The sequence below is a fragment of the Seriola lalandi genome, unplaced genomic scaffold, assembly GCF_002814215.2.
Source record: "Seriola lalandi dorsalis isolate HSWRI2012SDOR001 ecotype SW California unplaced genomic scaffold, Sedor1 jcf7180002054875, whole genome shotgun sequence".
Classification (NCBI taxonomy): Eukaryota; Metazoa; Chordata; class Actinopteri; order Carangiformes; family Carangidae; genus Seriola; species Seriola lalandi.
The window spans coordinates 449,032-459,848 of record NW_019525428.1 but is presented as its reverse complement, the minus strand read 5'-3'; positions in this window follow the sequence as shown (position 1 = coordinate 459,848).

The window sequence follows — 10,817 nt, the reverse complement described above, 5'->3', positions numbered from 1 at the left end:
CCCCCCACACACACACACACACACACACCCCTCCTCCTGCAGGGGGGGGGGCAAACATTATGATAGAGCAGCCATGCATCTGCATGTTTCTTTTACTTGCATGCTGAGTTTCTGTTTCTGTTTCTGTTGCTGATTTTATAAATGTTGAACTTGTCCCAGAGAGCGACGCCTCTCATGCAGATGTGTGGAGCGTTCAGAGGCTCCAGATGTTTATCAGTGTGTCTGAGTGTGAAAGTCTGGGGCCGCCTGCATGAAACACCTTGACTTAAGATTTTCCATTACGGTTTCCTTAAAATAAAAACAAGTCTTCTCCTTGAAGTTTCTGTAAAATGTTCACTTAAGTATTTAAGGTTTTCTCCTCATCTTAGTGTTAAACTTCAGGAATCACTTAGAGTCAGTTAAATTGTTGCATTAAAACGACCAATTCAAATTCACCGTGGAGAAGTTCCCGTCAAAACAACGGGAGGATGAGAGATCAGGTATCACAAGTCTCCATGGAAACAGTAGAATTGCACTGCTGTAAAATCTTTTTCATTGCTGTTCATTTCTTAACTTTTCTTTTTCCCTAAGGAAACCTTTTAAGAGACTTTGTTCTGTGTCATTCTTCAGTAGAAAATCTAAGGTGTTTGGTGCGACTGGCCCTGATGCAGTTTAGCTTTATGTGCTAACAACAGCATCTTCTAGCCGCTCGATGCCTGAGAGGTTGGAGCTCTCAGGAGTTAAAGTGAAGCGGAGCGGGGAATGTGAGGCTCCAAACTGACACCAGGAGAGTTCAAACATCCACCTCAGCCTGTAGCTGCAGCTCCTCACTCTGATCCTGTTCTGTCAACAAGAGAGTCCCTGCAGGGTCCGTCCTGCTGCTGACACTGCCAAGTGCTTCCACAAGGCAGCGCAGGAGGGGAGTGTGTGTGTGTGTGTGTGTGTGTGTGTGTGTGTGTGTGAGTGTGGGTGTGGGTGTGGGTGTGTGTGTTGTGTATTGTGTGTGTGTTGACATGTTTCATCCCTTCAGGTGTTTAATAAGACTCTGATGAGAAAACAAGGCATTAGTGGCTCAGTCTGTCTGGCCTATTGTGAACTTTCAATCCATTTATCACAACAACACTAATCTGCATATCAGTTATCTCTCAGAGCTGGGGGCCACTGGGGGCCGCCAGGGGCCACTGGGGGCCACTTCACAATAAGACTCCCCTGATACAGGAGTCATAATGAATGGTTTATAACTAGTTTATTAATTAGCTTGTTAACACTTTATGAATCATTTACACATTAGATGAAAAGGCAACAAAGAGCTGACGCTGCCATATAGTGATCCCACATGTGTCTGTACTGTTAAGCCTTAATCTCTTTGTTTTCTCCATTACCCAGCATCTGTACCTGCTGCTTCATGACAAGTTTCCAGTCGCCTGAGGGTACGACCCCCCCCCCCCCCGATAGATGCCTGCTTTGCATGACTGGTAATCCCACCTTGATCCAGCCCCTGACAAGATAACCAACATTTTGAGATAATTATCCCAAACACTTTCTTCTCAGGTAAAACTGAAAGTTACAGCACCTGAAGTTAGAAGTACAGCAGGTAACATCCCATAATACAAACAGTATATACAGTGCAGCCATTATAACCTGACTGTAGCTGCACTGCATTCTGGGCAACTGAGGAGACTGATATCATCACCTCAATACAATACAATGTTTGATTCCAAGGGGCTGTCCGACAATTACTGGGGACAATTACATCTTTGTTTGTTTGTGTGTTTGTTTTCTGAAGAGAGAGACGTCTGAACTTTCTTTTACTTTCTCCCCCCATGTTTTCTTTCCGCCCTCCCCTCCCAGATTCAGTGTGAGATTTGTTGTAATTGCTTTTGATTTGTTGTGTAAACACAGAGGACACTGAATTTCTATGAGTAAACATCATCTTTATCTTTCTGGGAAAAACTGCATCTTCTTATCACGCACTTCGGACGTGGAATAATCTGCGGAAAGATCTAAAAACTACGGAAGCCTGATGCGTTAATTTTTCTGAACAAACAAAATCACTATGTCTGAATTCTGAGATAATAATCTGAATAATTTAGAAAAACAGAGCAGATTTTTTCTTCTTAAATGGAAACATTATGCTTCTGTAAAAATCTGATAAACTTATATCCATAGAAAACTTTCAGGTCATCATAAGGACTGTGGTTAATGACACATGAAGCCTATTGTGTCGTACATGTGGTATTTTATTTATTTATTTTATGTTGAATTTTAATACGTGGTGAGTTTGTGGCCAGGTCTCTCTTGTAAAAGAGATTTTTTATGCTAATTGTAAAATAAAGGAAACAATAATAAAATTTACATCCAGTGGTTCAGACCCCGTCACTTTATTCTGTTGTAGATTTCACTTTAAAGGCATAAAATTTTAATTTTTGTGCATCAATCTATAATCAATAATCTATAATAAGAACATGAAAACTGACATCTTCAATTTACAAAAGTAAAAACTGAAAAAATCAAATTAAATCTGCAACTGAAATAAATGTGCAGAAAGTGAAGGGGTCTGAATACTTTCTATATATAATCATATCTAAACATTTCCAACACTTTCACTTAAAGGTACCTCTAAGTTTTTGTACCAGATGTTCCAGATGTTTATGAGTCACAGGATCTTTAACTTTGGCCACAAATATACACAAAACCACTAAACACCAAAAACTCGGAGCCTCCTTCCAGAATAGTCTTTTTTTTCTTCTTTTCTTGGCACGTTTCTCTCTGAAACTCGTGGGATCCAGATCCGTATCATGACTTGTCATCAGACACAGATGAAGCAGCAGGACAAGTATGTCAAATATTTTCTCTGCTGGTGTCTTATATCATTAAAATGGCAAGTTGAATCTAGTTGTGAAAACCTAAGCGCGATTAGTTTCTTCAGCAATCCTCCAAACGTGGCCTCGACGCCTGGTGCCAGACGGGCTCGTCCCCGCCGGCGCTCAGCCGCCCACCAGCGTTGTCAGGTGTTGATAATTGGTTGTGATGAAATTCAGTGTCAGGACAACGTTTAACGCCAACATCAGTTTGACAGAGAGCACTGACGACAGCTGAGGTTGATGTTTTGCTGGTTTTAATTTGTGTTGTTAAGTAACCAGAATCCTACATCTTCCAAACGTCGCATGCTAACGTCATCACAACATATACAATGCTACTTTTGCCAATTCCAATTTTCATTTCCAGCCATAATTTAAAGTCTGTGTGACGTTAGAGTCTCTCTGATGTTGGTGTCCGGTGCATGCTGGGATCTGGATCTGTGGCAAACAGGTCCAGAGCACTGAAGAGACTCTGTGAGGACTTGACCCTGGTCTCAGTAAAGTCTGCTGAGCAAAACACACAAACAGAAACCTGAGCAGGGTTTTGTGTTTTCCCTCCTGGAAATCCAACTTTCACACCTGAAACTGGATACGATGTGTCAAAGTAAAACACTGGGGTATCGGTGAGCGTGTGTGTGTGTGTGTGTGTGTGTGTGTGTGTGTGTGTGTGTGTGTGTACAGATCCTGTTGGCGGGCTCCCCTCATGCTCCTGCTGAACATGTGGAAATCCCCCTGCAGATCTTGGCAGCACCAGATCAGTGTGAGGAAACTCCCACTTCAGGCCTCAGCACAGATCCTCACTCAGCGTTAATTTGCTGCTAAATGACATTTTGACAAAGATGTTTTCTTATAGTTATTATTTTTATTATTTTTTTCTCTGTGCACTTTAACAGGAACATTTCGTCTCTATAAAAATGGCAGACTACTGTTCACTTGGTTATTGATCTGCAGGAACTGACTGTGTGAGCGTATTAGTATTGTGCAGCATTGTGGGACCAACAAAGACGCTGTTAGCTTATTGTAATGTAACAACCTTTCAGTCAACATGGACGACAAACCTTAAAACTGCTGTGGATTAAATCAAAACAAAAGCTGAAACGATTGTTGCATTGTGGGTAATATAGGCACCAGGAAGATGAATGTGTAGAATAAAAAAACAGGATATCTCTGTTTCTGTTGCATCAATTTTCATCTTATTCTTAAAAGTATAAACAGAAAAGAGGCAATAAATTGAAAATAAGAAGTTAAAAATTGATTATTCCACTGAAAAGTAAAAAATAAAATATGACAGTTATTTAAAATGTTTGATTGTTATAGCTGACAGCTCAGCCACCATGACACACTCTATCAGTATATATAAATATATATATATATATATATATATATAATATACTGATACGAGATTTCAAAGAGACTGATGACTTGAAAGGACTTGACTTTTTATTAATTACATATTGATGAGTAAAATTTAGTTTTTGAAACATAATGGAGTGATTTCTAGTATGATTCCCACAGACCAGAGATCACAGGCTTTAAGTCCGAAAACACTAAAATTTTGAAGGAAGTAAAAAGATCAGAGTAAAATTCAGGTTCCACAAAGAGATGCAGAGAAACAGTCTTCCTGTAAAAAACGAGCCCATTGGTCGTTTTGTGCAGCAGCTAATTATGACCCAAAGTTTCGTTTTGTTGCTAGGTGACATCTGCTGGTCGTAGTAATTATGACAGGCGCAAAAAATGAAAAGTGCGTTGACGTAGTATAAAGAGCGACAAAGTCCACGCTTTACAGAAAACACGCTATTATTGTTGTAACCGTGACAACAAAGATCGTTTAATGTTGAGAAACTTACTACGAACTTATTTCAACCCGAATCACGACCTTTGCCTAAACCTTACCAAGTCGTGACTGTTTATTATCGTAACCATGGCGACGAAGGTCCGGTACGCCGCTCTTGGTACAGTTCGCTGTTTATTATTGTAACCATGACAACCGATTTCCGGTACAACTGCGGCCGCAGGGTCGCTATTCAGGAGACACTCCTATGGGTCGTATCAGAGGGTTGTTGTCCCTGGTCTCTGTCCCTTCCCTCCACCGAGTTTACTACAAATCAGTTTCAGTTTTCTTTTTTTTCATTAATGTTGGAAGTAAAATGAAACTTTTTCTGTCTTTTAACTGACTGAAGGAAAGAAAGTCCAGCTTGTGACTTGCTCTCTCCACAGTCTCTTGAGACTTACTTGCACATGCGTCAGGTAACTTCCAGGACACAGTCGCTCTGGAAGTTGAACTAATGCTCCAGAATCAAACATGAAGTCGTTCGCTGTCCTGTGATGCTGTTTATGAGACTCCTTTGAAGTTTTATGATCATATTTATCGTGTCTAGACACAGAGCTTCTTTTGTCCTTGTTAATATTTAAACAACAGGATAAATTCTTTTCCACCCTCCTCTGATAGACGTGGAAACACGTCTGATCCCTGTCACATTAAATGAAACACTGTCCCGGCTGCAGCAGAGGCGGATGGTAACCAGTGCAGATAACATCGCACTGTATTTCGCAACAGCTGATAAGTGAGCCCTTGACATGTGTGTGTTCATATCATATAGGTGCTTTTCTTTATTGAGTAAATCAAGGGCTGTTTGCACTCATTCATGTTTTCTGCACACCGACACACACACCCAGGCCCGATGACAGGGAGAGTGGTTCGACTGTACAACCGCAGAGAGACTGACAGGACTTTTCATGTAAATCAGTAGCTGTGAAAAGAAGGGTAGAGCTTTTCCAAGGAATAACCCTCTGAGTGTTTTTCATGTTACTGGTTTATTTACGTTCCTGGTGATCAGTTTACCTGCTACAGACAGAAAGAGGCAGAGTTCACCTGTCAGACGTTTCATAAAGGTTTAATGTAAATAAAACCAGAGGGAGACAATTATCAACCCTGTCTTTATTTAACCACCACATTCCTGCATTAAGACTCTACCTGCATCAATCTTAATAGATAACAGTGGAGATGCCTGTGTGTGAGAGCAGATGACAAAATGTCAGAAAACTTGTGTTGTTCTTGGACTGTTTTACGGGGGGAAAAGCTTCACATTAACAGTCTGAGAGAGCGGAGCAGGAAGGACGGGCTTCGGCATGACGGCACTGGTACCAGCACCGCTCCTGTTGTTCATGTTGTGCTGTTTTTTCTTCACAGATCAAAACCAAGATAAAGCTGATGTGCAAGAAGAGAAAACAGATGTTGTACACTGTCTGAACAAGATGTGCAGAACTGAGAATAACTCTCTGGAAGAGGGTAAGTTTTCTCCGTAATGTTTCCTTAAAATGTTCACTGCAGTATTTCAGGTTTTCTCCTGATCTGGTCTTGAACTGAAAGTCAGTTAAACTGTTGCACAAAAAACTAAAGGTACCTCTGACTCTTTATGGCGATAAAACCTGGAGACACCCTTAACAATGAGGACTTGATTTTACATCACAGATCTGACCTGCAGTCAGTTTATGACTTGTCTGACTATGTAGAGTTGGATCACTCCACTTTCTGCAGCTTGATGAGCTCTGCAGTTTTATGCCACATGACCTTTAAACGCTGGAAGAGTTCAACACTTTTCTTGTCTTTCTTTGTGTGCAGTTATTTACTTACAATAATATCATTCTTTAATGTTTTTTAATGTCTATTCTAATTCTTTAAATTGCTCCCTGGGGACAAATAAAGTTTCTTGAATGGAATTGAAAGGGCTGGTACTCTCTCACTGTGTGTCTGCTAAATATGAAGCTACAGCCAGCAGTTAGCAGTTAGCTTAGCATAAAAACTCGAAGCAGGAGGAAACAGCCTGTCTCTGTCTACCAGCACCTCTTAAACTCAGTATCTTTAATCTGAACCACAACAGAAGCATGAAAACCACAGTTCACTGGAGGTTACATAACCTCCTGTAAAGCTGCAAATATCTAACAGACATATATGAGAGTGACACAGAGGCAATAAGTGCTTTTCCCCAAAATGTCGAACCTGACCCTCTTTCACAAACACACACTTGGTAAATGTTGTTGTTCCTCCTTCCTCCAAGCATCCCATGATTTTTCTCCACTAACGCGTCTGTTTGCATCAAAGATACATTTAAATGAACTGTTGCTATTGGTCCGCCACAGTTCACAAAATGGCCGACATCATATTAAATGCTGAAATCTTAATAATCATTCACGTCTTGTGAAGAGCCCCGTCTTTAAAAATGATTCATCATCACGGGAGTTCAAATATTAACAAACCACTTGAGCCACTTAAGAGAGAAAACAGACTCTTTCCCAATGAGGTGGGGAAGTGTTGACAAAGTGAGTCACAGTTTTTATCCTGAGTCAACCTGATACAGCTCTCTCGTCTCACTGTGTACTTTTTTATTAACCCAGATGAATAAAATTACAATGGTGAGATTAACATCCACCCCAGGGCCCCTGACCTCCAACAGCTCCCGGTTCTCTGTGTGGAAAATAAAGGTGCAACTTAAACAAAACTTCAACTACAGCGATAATGGCCTTTATATGCAACTAGACTTTATTTTCATCAGCTGCATGTATACGCTCTCTGTCTAAACTAACTTGTGTTTAATCAAATTATCTCACAGTAAACCAAATAATAGCAATATAATATTCAAGCATGGGAATATAATGCACAGGGACGGGGGGGCTCCAAGAACACACTCAGGCCGAGATGGAGATTCTCGTGAAGTTCATACACATCAAACTGATTCTGGAAGTTCATTCTTATATATATTATGTACATAATCTTAACATATGTACATGTATTGAATTTCCATTTATGAAATATATGTACATATGAAATAAAATCATATACAGTGGTGGCCACAATTATTAGACGACTTGGCATATATTTAAGAGGTTTCAGTTGTTTTTGTTGAATTGGCCATTAAAATACCCATAAAACCAATAAAATATCTACAAAGTCTTCATCATGCTCTATAAACCATAGAATAGAGCCATCATAAGGAGATTTAGGTCATTTTCCTTACAAAAAACAAGCGAGGCCTATTTCACTATCAATGTCACACAATCATGTTCCTTCACAGAAGAAGCCTAATTACTCTTGTAATCATTGTCAGGTGTGATCGTGGTTGAATTGAAGAGTCTGAGGACACAGCTGTGTGATTCTTGTGAATGTACGAGGCCTCTCTGCTCATTAAGTGATTGGTAACATCAGGGTTTCGTCACTGAGGCCAAACCACCAGTTGGTATAAATGCAAAGCCTCTAGAAGTCGTTCTTGAAGCACATGTTGCTCTTTGAACGTGGTTAAAGTGAAGAAGGGTTTGAATAAAGGCCCTTTTTGATGCTGGCTGGAGTTACGGCCGCATAGCCAAGGACTTGAGATGCAGTCCGAGCACTGTGAAGTTCACTTCAGACCGCCATGATGCCGCCAATTCACACCAGAACCGAAAGGGGAGAGGTAGAAAAAATAAACTTTCAGACAGACAAGTGAAGCATCTCCAAATTCTCAGTCTTAAGGGCCGAAGAAAGACGTCACGAGAACTGCGTGATGAATCAACACCACAATGACTAACGGTGCAACAGTGTCTTCAAGAGCTGTGTGTCGGAAACTGGGAGAAGAAAGACTTGTTGGCAGAATAGCAGCAAAGAAACAATTACTGAAAGAGGAAAATTGAGTGAAACGCCTGAAATTTGCAAAAGAACACAAGAAATGGACGAAGGAAGATTTGTACAAAGTGTTGTGGACTGATGAGTCCAAGTTTGAACAGTTTGGCAACAAGCGAAGAGTGTATGTTTGACGGAGGGAGAGGGAGAGATATAAAAATGAGTCTCTTGCCAACAGTTAAACACAGAGGGGGTAGTATCATGGTGTAGGGCGTCATTTCAGCCTCAGGAACTGGTGACTTGATGGCATCATCTGGGAGTCGTCTTATTGGGCCTGGATTTATTTTCCTCAAAGTCGGCACCTCAACCCCATTGAGCAAATTTGCAGCGAGTTGGAAAACAAACTGGACAGATCTATTGTACATTCAAAGGAAAGCATTTGGCTTGAGTCGCAGAACACATGGGAGAACATTAGTGTTGAAGCTCTCAGGAAATATATTGACACTATGCCAGAGAGATGTGCTGCTGTAGTTGCTGCAAGAGTTGGACATACCAGATATTAAAGTTAACAGTGGATAAAAACATTAGGACTCACTTCATCTCATATTTGTTGTGTTCAGAGCAGCCATCTGCATGTTTCATGAACTTTGTGAAATTAAATCACAGGTCAATATTTTCAGATCTGTCAGGTGTTTTAATAACTGTATGTATTTAAAATATTACCTACATGTGTAAAAATGAAATGTGAAGCATGTTAAACATTGGAAAAATCTCATATATTGACATATAATGTCTGTCTAGCTAATAGAAACATGTCTTTTAGTATGTCTATTTATATTATAGACGTATGTTATATGGAAACATAACTCTTTAAATAAGCACATATATGTCATATAAATGTCATAAGTCATAATATATTAAGGCATAAAATGTCACAGTGATGGACCCCAGTGATTTTCCAGTTGTGCAGCAGGTGTCTGGAGGGCGGAGCTACACCTAGATCACCCAGTTGGAAGCACCTGGGCCAAGTGCTTCTGCCCAATAAGACTTCGCCTCTTCGCGCTGTCTCGGGCCGATCTCTCTCTCGACTCCCCAGCATATTTTAACAGCTGACACTTCACACATCCCACTCATGCACACACATATCATTTTGTTGTTGATAAATTTGTTATTGATAACCAAAACTGTGTTCCTTTACTTTTAGTTATGGCTTTAGAGATAGGTCATGACACTGATGGTGTAGAAAAGGGATAAAGAGTCACAGTGTAATGAGGCAGAAAACGTCATAGCATTAGTGTTTTTCTGGTGACGTCTGGTACCACTGTGATATTTCCTTTCAGTCAATGCAATACTAGCATGCCTGAATCGGTTGCCTTGGAGACGTAGCCTTTTGGAGGGCACATTGCAATCATCTAATGTGACTTTCACAACATCGTGAGAATGAAATACTCAAATATTGTTAGAGATAATTCTGTTCTCCCAAAATATTGGTAAGGACATGTCCGGACTGTCCGTCTGCAAACCTACGCCCATGGGCAGATCTGTGGGGCCCCTGATGCAACCTTGGCTGGCTCCACGTGTCCCACCCCTGCACGCTATTGAAGGTGCTGCACAGGCTTGTTTCCACAGTTCCTCTTGGCACAAAATGTAAGGCTTTAAAGGGAACCTTTGATTCAGCACACGTGGCTCTAACACAAACAGCCAGTATGAAAGCAACGCTATATTTCAACTCCATCCATCTGTGTCGCTGCTGCTGAGGAACCTTGGGGACATCAGCTGTGTCAGCGGAGGACCAGCTGCCTCGTCTTCGACCCGCGACGAGACGCTCGGCTCGGTTTTGCAATAAACTGACACAAAGACTGGAAGAACAACACGCCCAGGCTGATGAGCCATCAGATCGACCATTTGCCAAGAGTCAGCGAAAGGTTCATCATTATCAGCAGGAACTGATAATGATGATGATGATGGGTCTTAAAATCACACTGGAGATACGAGTTTCTACATTTCCTGCATCTTTCAGCAGCCAAGAACTTAAAAATCCTCCATGTTTAGTTCAGGATTGTGAAGGAGTTAAATTTATTTCTGAAAAACAAATTCTTCTTCACTTCCACACGTTTCCATATCAGCTCTCCTTCTGTCGTCTCGTCTCATCAACTCCTGGAATTCACACAAACTCTCCAGAGAATTTTCTCAACTTCTGACTGCAGCACCCACGTGTCTGTCATTTTGATTTATTCTCTCTCCCCCTTATTTTTTTCTGTTTCTCGGTTTCTGCTCCCAGATGTTACCTGTTGTTGCCTGGCACCCCCCACCCCCCAACCTGTGATACGATCTCAGCTTTACCCAGGTGTGGAATTCTACAGGTGAGTTGAAGCCCCTCTCAT